Raw genomic sequence first — 18,656 nt, 5'->3', positions numbered from 1 at the left:
ATGGAAAGATCAAAAGATTTACAGACAAGGAAAAGCTATGAGTTCAGCACCACCAAACCAGCTTTACAAGAAATGTTAAAGAAACTTCTCTAAGTGAAAAATGAAAGGCTACAATTAGAAAAAAGAAAATTAATAAAAAAAAAAGCTCATTGGTGAAGGCAAACATACAGTAAAAGTAGGAAATCATCCACACACAAAGCTAGGAGGAAGGTTAAAAGAAAGAAAAATAGTAAAATCATCTATATCCACAATAAGCAGTTAACAGATACACAAAATAAATAGATGTAAGCATTCTTTCATGTGTTTGTTGGCAATCTGTATATCTTCTTTGGAGAAATGTCTATTTAGGTCTTCTTCCCATTTTTTGATTGGGTTGTTTGTTTTTTTGATACTGAGCTGCATGAGCTGCTTGTAAATTTTGGAGATTAATACTTTGTCAGTTGCCTCATTTGTAAATATTTTCTCCCATTCTGAGGGTTGTCTTTTCATCTTGTTTATGGCTTCCTTTGCTGTGCAAAAGCTTTTACATTTCATTAGGTCCCATTTGTTTATTTTTGTTTTTATTTCCATTTCTCTAGGATGTGGGTCAAAAAGGATCTTGCTGTGATTTATGCCATAGAGTGTTCTGCCTATGTTGTCCTCTAAGAGTTTGATCATTAGAGAAATGCAAATCAAAACTACAATGAGATATCATGTCACACTGGTCAGAATGGCCATCATCAAAAAATCTACAAACAACAAATTCTGGAGAAGGTGTGGAGAAAAGAGAACCCCCTTGCACTGTTGGTGGGAATGTAAGTTGATACAGCCACTATGGAGAACAGTATGGACGTTCCTTAAGAAACTAAAAATAGAACTACCATACGACCCAGCAATCCCATTACTGGGCATATACCCAGAGAAAACCATAATTCAGAAAGAGTCATGTACCAAAATGTTCATTGCAGCTCTATTTACAATAGCCAGAACATGGAAGCAACCTAAGTGTCCATCAACAGATGAATGGATAAAGAAAATGTGGCACATATATACAACGGAATAGTACTCAGCCATAAAAAGAAACGAAATTGAGTTATCTGTAGTGAGGTGGATGGAGTTAGAGTCTGTCATACAGAGTGAAGTAAGTCAGAAAGAGAAAAACAAATACTGTATGCTAACACATATATATGGAATCTACAAAAAAAATGGTCATGAAGAACCTAGGGGTAAGACAGGTATAAAAACACAGACCTACTAGAGAATGGGCTTGAGGATACAGGGAGGGGGAAGGGTAAGCTGGGACAAAGTGAGAGAGTGGCATGGACATATATACACTACCAAACGTAAAACAGATAGCTAGTGGGAAGCAGTCGCATAGCACAGGGAGATCAGCTCAGTGCTTTGTGACCACCTGGAGGGGTGGGATAGGGAGGGTGGGAGGGAGGGAGATACAAGAGGGAAGAGATATGGGGACATATGTATATGTATAACTGATTCACTTTGTTATAAACCGGAAACTAACACACCATTGTAAAGCAATTATACTCCAATAAAGATGTTCAAAAAAGACAATAAAAAAGAAAAGAAAAGAAAAGAAATTGATGTAAACTATGATATCAAAAAGAGTAATTGTAAGGGAATGATAGTACAACTGCAGAGTTTTTAAAATGCATTTGAAAGTAAGAGATCAGCAACTTGAAATGAAACAGTCATGTAGATAGATAGATAGATAGATAGACGATAGCTATATAACAACTTCATGGTAACCACAAATTAAAAGCTATAGTAGATACATCAATACAAAGAAAAAGGAATACAAACAAAACACTAAAGACAGTCAGCAAATCACAAGAGAAAAAAACAAAGAAGAAAGGCAGAAAAAACACCTATGAAAACAACCCCAACACAACAAAATGGCAATAAGAACATGCATATCAATAATTACTGTACATGTAAATGGAATAATGCTCTAATTAAAAGACATACAATGGCTGAATGTATACAAAAACAAGACCCATATAGATGCTGCCTACAAGAGACTCACTTCACATCTAAAGACACACACAAACTGAAGGTGAGGGGATGGGAAAAATCATTCCATGCAAATGGAAGTCAAAGGAAAGAAAGATAGCAATACTTACATCAGGCAAAGTAAATTTTAAAGTAAAGACTGTAATAAGAGACAAAGAAAAACATTGTGGAATGATAAAGATATCAATAAAAGAAGAAGATACAACAATTGTAAATATATATGCACCAAACATAGGACCACCCTAAGTACATAATGCAACTATTAACAGATATAAAGGGAGAAACTGACAGTAACAAAAGTAGTGGAATTTAACATCCCACTTACGTCAATGGACAGATCATCCAGACAGAAAACAAATAAGGCAAAACTGGTCTTATGACACTTTAGACCAGATGAAGTTACTTGATATATGTAGAACATTCCGTCCAAAATCATCAGAACACAGACTCTTTTCAAGTGCACATGGAACATTCACTATGATAGATCACATGGTAGGCCACAAAGCAAGGCTTAGTAAATTTAGGAGAATTGAAATCATAACAAGCATTTTTTCCAATCACAATGCTATGAGACTAAAAGTCAACCACAAGAAAAAAACCTGCAAAATACACAGACACGTGGAGGTTAAACAATATACTAGTAAACAATCAATGGATCACTGAAGAAATCAAAGAAGAAATAAAAAAATACCTGAAGACAAATGAAAACAAAAACAAAATAATGCAAAATCTATGGAAAGCAGCAAAAGCAGTTCTAAGAGGGAAGTTTAGAGCAGTAGACCCTTACCTCAGGAAAAAGAAAAAAATCTCAAATAAACAACCTAACTTTACACTTAGAAGAGTTAGAAATAGAACAAACAAAACCCAAAGTTAGTAGAAGGACAGAAATTATAAAACTCGGAGCAGAAGTAAGTGAAACAGAGATGAAAAAAGCAATAGAAAAGATCAATGAAACTATGATTCTTGATTCTTTGAAAAGATAAACAGAATTGATAAACCTTTAGCCAAACTCATCAAGAGAAAAAGAGAAGGTCCAAATCAATAAAATCAGAAATGACAAAGAAGAAGTTATAACCAACACTACAGAAATACAAAATATCATGAGAGACTACTATGAACACTTATACGTGAATAAAATGGAGAATCTTGAAGAAATGGACAACTTCTTACAAATATACAATTTCCCAAGACTGAACCAGGAAAAAATAGAAAATGTGAACAGACCAACTATCAGTAAAAAAAATGAATCTGTGATTTAAAACTCTCAACAAACAAAAGTTCAGGACCAGATAGTTTCACAGGTAAATTCTACTAAATAACTGGAGAAGAGTTAACACCTATCCTTTTCAAAATATTCCAAAGACTTGCAGAGGAAAGAATGTTTCCAAACTCATTCTATGAGTCCAGCATCACCGTGATACCAAAACCAGGAAAACATACCATCAAAGAAGAGAATTACAGGCCAATATCACTGATGAACATAGATGCAAAAATCCTCAACAAAATACTAACAAACCAAATCCAACAATACCTTAAAAGGATCACACACCATGATCAAGTGGTATTTATCCCAGGGATTCAAAGATTTTTTAATATCCACAAATCAATCAATATGACACAACACATTAACAAATCGAAGGATAAAAACCATATGATCATCTCAGTAGAGGCAGAAAAACCTTTTGACAAATTCAACATCCTTTATGATAAAAACTCTGCAGAAAGTGGGCATAGAGGGAACATACTTCAACATAATAAAAGTCATATATGACAAACCCACAGCTAACATCATACTCAATGTTGAAAAGCTGAAAGCATTTCCTCTAAGATCAGGGACAAGATGAGGATTCCCACTCTCACCACTTTTATTCGACATAGTATTTGAACTCCTAACCAGAACAATCAGACAATAAAGGGAGTCCAAACTGGAAAAGAAGAATAAAACTGTCACTGCTTGCAAATGACATAATACCATACATAGAAAATGCTAAAGACACCACCAGAAAAATACTGGAGCTCATCAGTGAATTTGGTAAAGTTGCAGGATACAAAATTAATATAGAGAAATCTGTTGCATTTCTATACACTAAAAACAAACTATCAGAAAGAGAAATTAAGGAAATAACCACATGTATCATCATATCAAAAAGAATAAGATACCTAGGAATAAACCTACTGAAGGAGGTTAAAGACCTGTACTCAGAAAACTGTAAGACAGTGATGAAAGAAATTGAAGACAACACAAACACATGGAAAGATTTGCCATGTTCATAGATTGGCAGAATTAATATTGCTAAAATGACCATATTACCCAAGGCAATGTACAGATTCTATGCAATATCCATCAAAATACCTAAGGCATTTTTTCACTGAACTAGAACAAATAATTTTAAAATTTGCATGGAAACTCAAAATAATCCAAATAGCCAAAACAATCTTGAGAAAGAAGATCAGAGCTGGAGGAATCATGCTCCTTGACTTCAGACTATTCTACAAAGCTACAGTAATCAAAACAGTACAGTACTGCCACAAAAATAGACACATAGATCAATGGAACAGGATAGAGAGCCCAGAAGCAAACACTCAAACTTATGGTTAATTAATATATGACAGGCCGGATCAAGATGGTGAAATAGAAGGACGTGTAGCTCACCTTCTCCCACAAATACATCAAAAATACATCTACATGTGGAACAATTCTCACAGAATACCTGCAGAACACTGGCAGATGATCACATAAAACCAAAATCGCAAGAAAGATCACCACGTAATTCGGTAGGAAAAAAAAAAGTAATCAGGACAAGACCTGTGCCCCTGGGAGGAAGCTGTGCCCCTAGGAGGAAGCTGTTCTGTCACCCTGGGAAGCACCTTTACCAGTGAGGAGATCAGCCAGGACAGAAAGAGAGTTTCACAGCCTCAGAGGAGAGTGCAGCAGACAGTTTGTGATAGACAAAACAGAGAGAGACCAGCAAAGAGGGTCCCTGTCACCTCACTGCATTCCCTAGCATGAAATGTTTGCATTCTGGTGCAAATAGGGTGTCCTCAGGCTTGAGGACAGACCCATGGAGAGGACTGGGGTTGGCTGTGTGGAGACATCCTAAAGGGGCTGGAGCATGCTCCCAGCCACAACCAGTGGTGTGCACAGGAAGGAGCCCAGGTTTGCCATTGAAACCCCATTGTTAAAATATTCACAGGAAGTGAAGTGTGGGGCCCACCATAGCAGCCCCACTCTTGGCACACTCACTGTGGATGTGGCTCCACCTCTATGAGTTGTGGGAGCTCATAAGCTCCCTAGGATTGCCCACACGGGGAGGTGGGGCTGAAATCCCCAGAGGTCCTGACTTCAGCAGGACTGGAATCTGAGTGTCTCAGGGGCTGTGTGATCCGTGGATTTATGCACCAGAGGTTGCTTTGTAAACCAAGAGACTGTGGGACATCTGAGTGAATTACTGGTGCTTCTGTGGCTGTGGCAGGTTCTGCTGCAGGTTCTCCAGGCATGTGTACACAGAGACAGAGCCCCATGTCTGAGCTAACTCAGTAGCATCTATGGCATGTCTACATGCATGACTATGGCAGTCCCAGTGCCTGACCTCAGTGGTTCCATGCCAATGAATCTGTGCTAGTCACTTTGTGAGCACAGTGCCTGAGGGACACCTGGGCCAACTGCCTGAATTCCCGTGGTTGAGGCAGGACTGAGAGCAGTCCCCCAAAACTATTTTGTGAGCCCACACAATGGGTGACAAGTGACACCACAGAGCACTCTTCCCAGTGGACAGCTCCTGCAGAGGTATACTCAGTGGTTCCTCTCACAGTGGGAGCACTCCAGCCCCACCTACCTCACACTGCAGTTCAGAAACTGATCTGGGGGCATTTACCACAGCAACTGGGGAGCAAGCTCTGCCCCTGACAGGGCTGTGACAACCACAGAGCAAAGAGGAGGCCCTGCTCAACATCCAGTGTAGACTCTCATCACCACCACAAAAATCATACCCCCTTTTAAGGGGATAACAGCCAGCACACACTGAGAAAAGATGTGGTAGGCATACATTCTAAAAACAGCCCTCTCACCAAAAATATTAGACTCATGGAAGCTACACAGGGACACTCTCACATAAAAACATCCCTTCAAACCATAGTAGATAACTGTTTCTCTTAAACTCATAGTCATAAGAATGTAAGTAAAATGAAGAAGCAGAGGAATCACTCCCAATTAAAAAATCAAGAGAATTTCCATGAAAGAACAAACAGTGAAACAGACAGCTCCAGTCTACCAGATCCCAAGTTCAAAAAGGAGGTAATAAAAATACTGAACGAGGGACTTCCCTTGCAGTCCAGTGGTTAGGACTCTGTGCTTCCACTGCAGGGGCATGGGTTCAATCCCTGGTCAGGGAACTTGGATCCTACATGCAGTGGGGTAGAGATGAAAAAAAATTACTGAAGGAATTTAAAGGACCTATAGATAGAAATGCAGATTACTGTAACATTTAACTAGAAACTATAAAGCAGGGCTAATTAAAATTATAAAACTAATTTGCTGAGACAAAAGCTGAGCTAAAGGCAATAAATAGCAAACTGGAAAATGCACTAGAATGAATAAGTGATCTGGAAGATAGAATAATGGAAATCACCCAATCAGAACAACAGACAAGAAGACAAAAGAAAGCAATATACAAGACCTATGGGATAATATGAAGTGTCCCAGTATATGCATAATAGGGATTCCAGAAGGAGAAGAAAGAGGAAAGGAGATCAAAAATGTATTTGAAGGGATTATGGCTGAAAACTTCCAAAACCTAAGGAAGGAAACAGATATCTAGATACAGGAAGCACAGATGGTCCCAAACAAGATGAACCAAAACAGACTTACACCAAGATATTTTAAAATTAAAATGGCAAAAGTTAAAGATAAAGAGAGGATTCTAAAGGCAGCAAGAACAAAAGAAACAACAACAACAAAACAAAGAGTTAAATACAAAGACCCCCATAAGGCTATCAGCAGATTTCTCTACAGAAAAGTTGCAGGTCAGAAGGGAGTGGCAAGATATATTTGAAGTTCTGAAAGGGAAAAGCTTGCAACCTAGGCTACTCTACCCAGCTAGATTATCATTTAGAATAGGAGAGATAGAGTTTCTCAGACAAGAAAAAACTAAAAGAATATAGCAATATTAAACTTATCCTAAAAGAAATATCTAAAGGTATTCTCTAAACAGAAAAGTAGCAAGAATTTATAGGAGAGAGAAAATCACACATGGGAAGTAAATCACTTAAATAAGCAAGTACACATTTTTAAAATTATTTACTGTGGCAAGAATATTTAACCTGAGATCTATCCTTTCAATAATTTTTTTAAGGGTACAATATAGTACTGTTGACTATAGTTACAATGTTGTACAACAAATCTCTAAAACTAATTCACTTTGCTCAACTGAAACTTTATGCCCATTGTAGTAACTCCCCAACTCACTCTCCCCACCAACCCCTAGAAACTATATTTTACTCTTTGATTCTATTAATTTGACTATTTTAGACCCTTATATAAATGGAATTATGTGGTATTCATCTTTTTGTAATTGACTCACTTCATTTAGCATAACATCCTTAAGGTTCAGCCATGTTGTCCCATATTGCAGAATTTCCTTCTTTTTAAAGGCCAGTGCACATTTTTGTGTGTGTGTGTGAATGTGATGATAACTACAATGAACAACAAAAGGATAAACATGAAAATGTAAAACAGGACATCAAAATCATATAATGTGGGGGGAGGAGAGTAAGAAAATGTAGATTTTTTTAAAGAATGTGTTTGAACCTATATGACTAACAGTCTAAAAAAGTAGACGTAGTAATGGGTGAACATACTTGAAAAACAGGGTAACCACAAATAAAAAACATACAATAGATTAACAAAAACCAAAAACCAGAGGACACAAGCATAATACAAAATAAAACCATCAAATCAAAAAAAGGAAAAAGAAAAAGAAAAAGAAAGGAACAAAGAAGAAATACAAAATCAACTGGAAAACAATGTTTAAAATGTCAGTAAATATATATCTGTCAATAATTACCTTAAATGTCAATGGAATAAATGTCCAATCAAAAGACATAGAGTGGCATATTGGATTAAAAAAAAAGAGCCTACCATATGCTGCCTACAAGAGACCCACTTTAGAGCAAAGGGTACACATAGATTGAAAGTGAAAGGATGGAAAAAGATATTTCATGCAAATGGAAATGACAAGAAAACAGTGGTAGAAATACTCATATCAGACAAAATAGACTTTAAAACAAAAGCCATAATGAAAGATAAAGGACACTGTGTAAAACGATCTATACAAGAAGAGGATATTACACTTGTTAAAATATATGCACACAATATAGGAGTACCTAAATACATATAACAAATGTTAACATAAATTGAGAAAATGACAGTGATACAATAACATTAAGAGATATTTCTGTTATCCACTTATGTCAATGGATAAATCTTCCAGACCAAAAACCAATAAGGTAAAAGAGATCTTAAATGATACAATAGAATGGTTAGACTTAATTGATATTTTCAGGGCATTGCATCCAAAAAAAAACAAAATACATATTGTTTTCAAGTGCACATGGAACATGCTCCAGGATTGGCCATATACTAGGACAAAAAACAAGCCTCAACAAATGTAAGAGGATAGAAATTATTTCAAGCAGGTTTTCTGACCACAAGAGTCTGAAACTAAAAATCAACCACAGAAAGAGAAACGAGAAAAAAACAATTATATGGAGACAAAACAACATGCTACTAAAAAACAAATGATTCAACAGTGTAACAAAGAGGAAATTTAAAAAAATACCTTGAGACAAATGGCAATGAAACACAACCATATAAAATCTATGGAATGCAGCAAAAGCAGTCCTAAGAGGGAAGTTCATAGTGATAAAGACCTTCCTCAAAAAACTAGAAAAATCTCAAATAAACAACCTAACCTGCCACTTAAAAGAGTTATAAAAATAAGAACAAACAAAACCTAAAGTCAGCACAAGGAAGGAATTTATAAAGATCAGAGAGAAAATAAATAAAATAGAGGTTAAAAAGCAAGAGGAAAAAATCCATAAAACCAAGAGTGGGTTCTTTGAAAGGGTAAAAAAAAACCTGATAAAACTCTGTCAAAGCTCACCAAGAAGAATAGAGGACCCAAATAAACAAAATAAGAAATGAAAGTGGAGAAATAACAACTGATACCACAATAATAAAAAAAATAAGAGAATACTATGAACAATCATATGCCAACAAATTGGACAACCTAGAAAAAATGAAGTTTCTACAGCCCACCAAAACTGAATCAAGAAAATAGATAGTTTGAACAAACCAATCACTAGCGTTAAAATGGAATCTGTATTTAAAAACAAGCAAACAAACAAAACAACAACAACAAAAATCTCCCTGCAGCCAAAAGTCCTGGATTAGATGGCTTCACTGGGGAATTCTAACAAACATACAAAGAAGAATTTATACCGACCCTTCTCAAATTTTTCCAAAGATTGAAGAGGAGGGAAGACTCCCAAAGTCATGCTTTGAAGCCACTATCACCTTGATAACAAAAGCAGACAAAGACAACATCAAAGAAAAAATTATAGGGCAATAGCTTTGATGAATAAATATACAAAAATTCTCAAGAAAATGTTAGCAATCAGAATTCAACAACACATAAAATGGATCATATACCACAATCAATTTGGATTCACCCCAGTGTCACAAGGATGGCTCAAATTGATCAATGTGATACACTATATCAATAAAAGACAAAAATCCCATGATTATCTCAAAAGATGCAGAAAAATTATTTGATAAAATTCAATATCCATTCATGATAAAAATTTTACCAAAGTGGGTATAGAGGGAACATATGTCAACATAATAAAAGCTATTTATGACAAACCCACTGCCAACATAATATTCAATGGTGAAATGCTGAAAACCTTCCCAGTAAAATATGGAACAAGACAAGGTTGCCCACCCTCACCACTTCTATTCAACATAGTATTAGAAGTCCTAGCAACAGCAATCAGACAAGAAAAAGAAATAAAACTGCTAGAACTGATAAATGAATTCAGCAATGTAGCAGGATGCAAAATTAATTTACAGATATATGTTACATTTTTTTACACTAACAATGAAATATCAGAAAGAGAAAGTAAAAAGAAATCCCTTTTAAAACTGCATCAAAAAAATAAAATACTTAAGAATAAAATTGACCAAGGAGGTGAAAGGCTTATATGCTGAGAACTATAAAACATTGATAAAGGAATTTGAAGATAATTCAACGAAATGAAAAGATATATCATGCTCTTGGATTGGAAGAATTAATATTGTTAAATGGCCATACTATTCAAAGCAATCTGCAGGTTTAATGTGATCTCTATCAAATTACTCATGATATTTTTCACAGAACTAGAACAAATAATCTTAAAATTAATATGGAACCATAAAAGACCCAACATTGCCAAAGCAATCCTCAGAAAAAAGAACAAAGCTGGAGGCATAACCATCCCAGAGTTCAGACAATACCACAAAGCTATAGTAATTAAAAGTGTGGTATTGACACAAAAACAGGTGGTATTGGCATGGATCAATGGAACAGAATAGAGCACTCAGAAATAAGCCCACACACCTATGGTCAATTAATCTTTGACAAAGTAGGCAAAAATATACAATGGAGAAAAGACGGTCTCTTCAGCAAGTGGTGTTTGGAAAGCTGAACAGCTGCATGTAAATCAATGAAGTTAGAACACACCCTCACACCATACACAGAAGTAAACTCAACATGGCTTAAAGACTTAAATATAAGACAAGACACTATAAAACTCCTAGAAGAGAACATAGGCAAAACATTCTCTGACATAAATCATACCAAAGTTTTCTTAGGTCAGTCTCCCAAGGCAATAGAAATAAAAGCAAAAATAAACAAGTAAGATCTAATCAAACTTATAAGCTTTGGCACAGTAAAGGAAACCATAAACAAAATGAAAAGACAACATATGGACTAGAAGAAAATATTTGCAAATGATGCTATTGACAAGGGATTAAATTCCAAAAAACACAAAAAGCTCATGCAACACAATAATAAAAAAAAATCCAATTAAAAATTGGGCAGAAGACCTATATAGACATTCCTCCAAAGAAGACATACAGATGGCCAACAGGCACATGAAAAAATGCTCAAAATTGTTAATTATTAGAGAAATGCAAATCAAAACCACAGTGAGGTACCACCTCACACCAATCAGAATGACCATCATTAAAAAGTCTATAAATAACAAATGCTGGAGACAGTGTGGAGCAAAGGCATCCCTTCTACACTGTTGGTGGGAACGTAAATTTGTGCAGCCACTATGGAGAACATTATGGAGGTTCCTTAACACACTAAAAATAGAGTTGCCATATGATCTTGCAATCTCACTCCTGGGCATATATCCAGAGAAAACTATAATTTGAAAAGATATATGTGCCCCAGTGTTCATAGCAGCACAATTTACAATAGTCAAGACATGTAAGCAATAGAAATGTCCATCAACAGATGAATGGATAAAGAAGATGTGGTATATATATGCACAATGGAATACTACTCAGCCATAAAAATATGAAATATTGTCATTTACAGTAACATGAATGAGATCCTCCTAGAGATCATCATACTAAGTGAAGTAAGTAAGAAACAGGAAGACAAATACTATATGATATCACTTATATGTGGAATCTAAAATATAACACAAATGAACTCATTTACAAAACAGAAACAGACTAACAGATATAGAAAATAAACTTATGTTTACCAAAGGGGAAGGGGTTGGGGAGGGATAAATTAGGAGTTTGGGGTTAGCAGATACAAACTACTATGCATAAAATAGATAAACAACAAGGTCCTACTGTATAGCACAAGGAACTATGTTCAATATCCTGTTATAAATCATAATTGAAAAGAATATGAAAAAGAATATTACATATTTGTATAACTGAAACATTTTTCTGTACATCAGAAACTAACACAACATCATAAATCAACTACAATAAAATATCTATGACAAATGAGGTAAGAATATACAATGGAGAAAATACATTATCTTCAATAAGTGGTACTGGGAAGTCTGGACCCCTACATGTAGGAGAATGAAATTAGAACATTTTCTCACACCATATACAAAAGTAAATACAAAGTGGATTAAAGGCCTAAAATTAAGACTGGAAACCATGAAACTCCTAGAGGAAAACATAGACTGAACACTTTTTGACATAAATTGTAGCAATATATTTTTTGATCTGTCTCCTAAAGTAAAGGAAATAAAAGAAAAAAAAATTAAATGGAACCTAATTAGAACTAAAAGCTTTTGCAAAGCAAAAGGAACCAACAACAAAATTAAAAGACAACCAATGAATGGGAGAAACTATTTCCTTATGATATGACCGATAAAGGGTTAATATCCAAAATATTATATATAAAAAGCTCATACAACTCTATTTAAAAAACAAACAACCCTATTAGAAAATGAGCAGAAGACTTGAATAGACACTTTTCCAAAGAAGACATACAGATAGCAAACTGGAATATGAAACGATCTCATCATAATTAATCTTCAAAGAAATGCAAATTAAAATCACAATGACATATCACTTTAATATTGTCAGAATGGCTATCATCAAAAAGGTGACAATGAATAAATGTTGGTGAGGATGTGGAGAAAAGGGAACCCTCGTACACTGTTTGTAGGAATGTAAATTGGTGGAAAACAATATGGTGGTTTCTCAATAAACTAAAAATAGAACTACCATATGAACCAGCAATTCCACTCTTGGGTATATACCCCCCCAAAAAAATAACACTAATTCGAACAGATTCATGCACCCCAATGCTCATAGTAGCATTATTTACAATTCCCAAGATATGGAAGCAATCTAAGCAATCTACAATGGAATACTAGTCAGACATGAAAAAGAATGAAAATTTGCAATTTCCAACAACATGGATAGACTTGGAGGGTATTATGCTAAGTGAAATAAGTCAGATAGATATAGACAAATACTGTATGTTATCACTTATATGTGGTATCTTAAAAATAAAACAAACTAATGAATATAACAAAAAGGAAACAAGCTCAGAGATATAAGAACAATCTAGTGGTTACCAGTGGGGAGAGAAAGTGGGAGGAGCAAGACAGGGGAAGGGGATTAAGAGGCACAAACTCTTATGTATAAAACAAATAACCTACAAGGATATATTGTACAATGCAGGGAATATAGCTAATATTTTAATAACTGTAAATGGAGAATAATCTTTAAAAATTGCGAATCACTATTTTGTACACCTGTAACTTACATACTATTTTACATCAGCTATATCTCAATAAAAAAGAACACAAAAGTCAAACAGAAATCCTAGAGTCTAAGAAATGACAAAACTGAAGATTTCAATACACCACTTCAACTGTAGACCCACCAAGCAGAAGAAGGAGTCAGTATCTTGAGTACAAGTCATTTGAAACAATCTAGTCAGTGAAGAAAAAAGAAAATAAAATACAAGTAAGAGTGAAAAGGCTACATGAATTATTGGATACCATTAAGAGATACAATCTACACATTATTGCTATCCCAGAAGGAGAAGAGAGGGAGAAAGGGGCAGAAATCTTAATTATGAAAATATTGTCTGAAAACGTCACAAATCTGGCAAGAGATTTGGATATCCAAGTGCATGAGCTCCTAGACTCCTCCCCCAAATTTTGTCCCCGAAAATGTCTCCAAAACACATCATAATAAAAGTGTATAAAAATCAAAAAACAAAGAAATTTAAAAGTAGCAAGAGAAAAAAAATCTTACATAAAAGGTGACCCCAAAAGTCTATTATTGAACTTTTAGCAGAAACTTTCAGGTCGTGAGGGAGTAGGATGACAACAGTGCTAAAATAATAAAAGGACCAACCAAGAATTCCCAGCAAACTTGTCCTTCAAAAGTGAAAGAAAGTTAAACACTTTCCCAGTCAAAGAAAAGCTGTTGGAGTTTATCACAACTAGACCTGCCTTTCAAGAAATGAAAAAGGGAGGTCTTCAAGTTGAAAGGAAAGGACACCAACATTTAAATATGTGAAAGTACAAAAATAACTACAAGGTGAGACTTTTCAGAATACTCGAATACTATATTGTGATACATTAATTACTTCTCACAATGAGATAAAAGTTCAGTGAAAGTTGTCTTAACTATAGCTACAATAATCTGTTGATGGATACACCATATATAAAAGATGTAAACTGTGATATCAGTAACATAATATGTGAGAGGAAAAGTAATTCACATGCAGAGTTTTTGTATGCTATAGAAGTTATGTTGTTATCAGCTTAAATATTATGTTATATCTATAACGTATTTTATGTAAGCTTATTTGTAACCAAAAATAAAAAACCTGGAGTAGACACACAAAAGATTAAAAAAAGGAAATCAAAGTATACCACTACAAAACATTATCAAATCACAAAAGAAGATAGCAAGAGAGGAAGAAACCAACAAAAAACTCCTACAAAACAGTCAGAAAACAATGAACAAAATATCAAGAGCAAATCCTTACCTATTGATAATTAATTTAAATGTAAATGGATTAAAGTCTCCAATCAAAAGACATAGTGTCTGAATGGATAAATCAACAAGATCTAACAATATGCTGCCTACATAAGACTCTCTTTAGCTTTAAGGACATGCTTAAACTTAAAGTGAAGGAATGGAAAAGGATATTCCACTCAAAAAGTAAGCAAATGATAGCAGAGGTGTCTATGCTTGTATCAGACAGAACAGACTTTAAGTCAAAAACAGTAACGAGACAAATAAGGACATTATATAGTGATAAAAGAGTCAATTATTAAGAGTATATGACAATTCTAAATACATATGCACCCAATATCAGAGCACCTAAATATATCAAGTAAATACTAACAGAACAAAAGGGAGAAAAAAACTCAGCAATACAATAATAGTAGAGAACTTCAATACCACACTTACAACATCCAGACAGAAAATCAATAAGGAAATAGTGGACTTGAACAATATTATAGGCGACATGGTCCTAATTCAGTTCAATTCAATTGCACCAGAATAAACATTCTTCTCAAAGACGTGAAACTGTCTCCAGGATGAATAACGTGTAAGTTCACAAAACAATTTATAACAAATTTAAGAATATTGAAATTATATCATATATGTTTTCTGACCATAATGGTCTGAAATTAGAAATCAATAGCAGTAAATAACTTAGAAAATTGTAAATATGTGGAAATAATACAATATAACTCTGAACAATAAATAGGTCAAAAAAATGAAAAGGGAAATAAAAGAAAATGTATTGAGATGAATGAAAATGGAAACACAACATACTAAAACTTATAGGATGCAGCAGAAGTAGTTCTTAGAGGCAAGAAATCCCTACAAAAGGAAAAAGAAATATCTCAAACAAGCAACATAACTTCACACCTCATTGAACTGGAAAAAAGAACAAATGGTATGTATTGACCAATATGTCAGAAGATTGAGTCACTAATCAAAAACCTCCCAACAAATAAACCCAGAACCAAATGGCTTCACTGGTAAAATCTTCCAAATATTTAAAGAAGTATTAATACCAACATTTCACAAGCTCTTCAAATAAATTAAAGTGGAGGAAACACTTTTAATCCTTTTTATGAGTTCAGTATTACCATGATGCCAAAGCCAGACAATAACACTATAAAATAAAGAAAATTACAGGACAATATCTTTGACGAATCTAGATGCAAAAATCCTCAACAAAATGTTAACCAACCAAATTCAACAGCATATTAAAAAGATATACAACATGATCAAATGGTATTTATCCCTGGAATGCAAGGATGATCCAACACACACAAATCAAGGAATGTGACACACTACGTTAAGAGAATGAAGGAAAAATCATATGATAATCTCAAAAGAAGCATTTGAAACCATTCAACACACTTACATAATAAAAACTCTCAACAGATAGGTACCTCAACATAATAAAGGCCATATATGACAAAACCACAGGTAACATCAAACTCGATGGATGAAAAGTTGAAAAATGTTCATGAACCAGACAAGGACACTGTTGCCACTCTTATTCAACATAGTACTGGAAGTCCTAGTCAGAGCAATGAGGCAAGAAAAAAAGGCATTCAAATCAGGAAGAAGGAAATAAAACAGTTTCTGTTTGCAGATGATATTATCTTATATATAGAAAACCCTAAACACTCCACAATAAAAGTGAGAATTAATGAAGAAATTTAGTTAAGATGCAGGATTCAAGATCAACTACAAAAATCAGTTGCATTTCTATGCACTAACAATGAACTATCTGAAAAAGAAATTAAGAAAACAATCCCATTTACAATAGCAACAAAAAGTACTTAGAAATGAATTTAACAAAGAGGGTAAAAGATTTGTACACTGAAAACCATAAGACCCCAATGAAAGAAACTGAACAGGACACAAATAAATTGAGAGATATCCCCTGTTGATATACTGGAAGAATTATTATTGTTAAAAGATCCATACTACCCAAAGTGATCTCCAGATTCAATGCAATCCCTATTAAAATTCAAAGCAATTTTTCACATTAATAAGCTTTGGCACATCTAAGGAAACTATCAACAGAGTAAAGAGACAACCTATGGAATGGAAGAAAATTTTTGCAAACCATAATCTAAGTGATTAGTATTCAAAACATATTAAAAACACAAACAACTCAATGGCAAGAAAATAACCTAATTTAAAAGTAGGCAAAGAACATGAATAAACATTTTTAAAAAGAAGGCATACAAATTGCTAATAGATATATGAAAAGGTATTCAACATCACTAATTATCACAAAAATGCCAATCAAAACCACAATGAGAGACCACCTCACACCTGTTAGAATGGCTATTATTAAAAAAAAAGATAGCAAATGTTGGTGAGGACGTGCAAAATAAGGAACATTTTTACACTGTTGGTGGGAATGTAAATTGGTGCAGTCATTACGGAAAACAGTATGGAGGTTCCTCAAAAAATGAAAAATACAAGTGCCACATAATCCAGCAGTCCCACTCTGGGCATATATCTAAAGTAAACAGAATCAGTATCTCAAAATCATATCTGCTCTCCCATGTATATTGAAGCATTTTCACAGGAGGAAAGATGGAAACAATTTCAGTGTCCATCGATGCGTGGATGAATGGATAATGATGATGTGAGATATATATAATTAAATATTATTCAGCCATGAGAAAGAAGGAATTCCTGACATTTGTGACAACAAGGATGGAAATAGAGGATATTACCCTAAGTGTAATAACCAGATAGAGGAAGACAAATACCTATATATGAAATCTAAATTAAAAAAAAAAACAAGGCAAGCTCATAGAAGCAGAGAATATAACTGTGGCTTTCAGGGGCTAGGAGGTGAGGGAAATGGGGAGATGTTGGCCAACAGGTAAAAAATTTCAATTATGTAGGATGAATAAGTTTGGAGATCTAATGTACACATATGATTACTATACTTAATAATACTATATTGAACACTGGTAATATGCTCAGGGAATAGATTTCAGCTGTACTCATAAAAAAAGGTAAATATGTGAGAAGATGATATATTAATTAGTTAACATTGTGAAAAGCAGTATATAGGTTCCTCAAAAATTAAAAATAGTACTATCATATGATCCAGCAATCCCGTTATGGGTATATAACTAAAGGAAATGAATCGGTATCTCAAAAAGATATCTGCGTCCCCATATTCATTGTACAATTATTAACAATAACCAAGATATGGAAACAACTTAAGTGTACACTGACAGACAGATGAATGGATAAAGAAAATATGGTTTATATATACAATGGAGTATTATTCAGCCATAAAAAACATTGCCTTTTGCTATAACATAGATAAAACTGATGGACATTATGTTTAGGGAAATGTCAGACAAATACTGTATAATATCATTTTAATATAAAATATTAAAAAGTCAAACTCATAGAAGAAGTGAGTAGAACAGAGGTTGCCAGGGGATAGGAGGTGGGGAAAATAGGGAGATATTGTTTAAAGTGTACAAACTTTCAGTTATAAGATGAATACATTATGGGATCTAATGTACAGCATGGTAGCTATAATTAATAATACTGTATTATTGACTTGATATTTGGTGAAAGATAATATCTTAAGTATTCTTAAAAGTATGGCAACTATGTGAGGTGATGGATGTGTTAACTTGATTGTTGTAATCATTTACCATGATTACCTATATTAAATAATCACACTGTGCACCTTAAATATATACAATTTTTATTTGTCAATAATACCTCAAAAAAGCTGGAAAAAAAAAAGAGTGATCAGTGTGCAGTCAGCAAGATTGTGGACTGGGAAAATCCATGCTCCTTTTCCTCCATGTAAACTCAAGTAAACAACTACAGACCGACTCAAATAGCTTTGGGGATGATCTGGAAACTAGTCACGGATAAGCAGCAACCAAGGAAAATCCAACCAAGAAAAAAGCCACACTCAAAATGGTAGGAAATTTCAAGGTGTTTTTATTCACTCTTGCTTCACCTCCTCCCCAGAACAGCATGGCACAGTTGGGAAGAAGTGACCCAATTCCTT

At 34.3% G+C, this 18,656-nt stretch overlaps 1 long non-coding RNA gene across 1 annotated transcript in view; it reads left to right on the top strand.

The window, feature by feature from the left end:
• Window positions 1-17,410, top strand: part of LOC309620856 — a 115,771-nt gene extending 98,361 nt beyond the window's left edge. Inside the window, exon 2 of the long non-coding RNA XR_014239704.1 lies at window positions 6,756-17,410. This is a non-coding gene — a long non-coding RNA (uncharacterized lncRNA). The remainder of the gene's footprint in view (window positions 1-6,755) is intronic.
• Window positions 17,411-18,656: the final 1,246 nt, after the last annotated feature.

Source organism: Balaenoptera borealis (genome assembly GCF_965194805.1).
Source record: "Balaenoptera borealis genome assembly, chromosome: X".
Lineage (NCBI taxonomy): Eukaryota > Metazoa > Chordata > Mammalia > Artiodactyla > Balaenopteridae > Balaenoptera > Balaenoptera borealis.
Note: the sequence above shows the minus strand (reverse complement) of the source record. Positions and strands in the feature narration are given on the sequence as shown.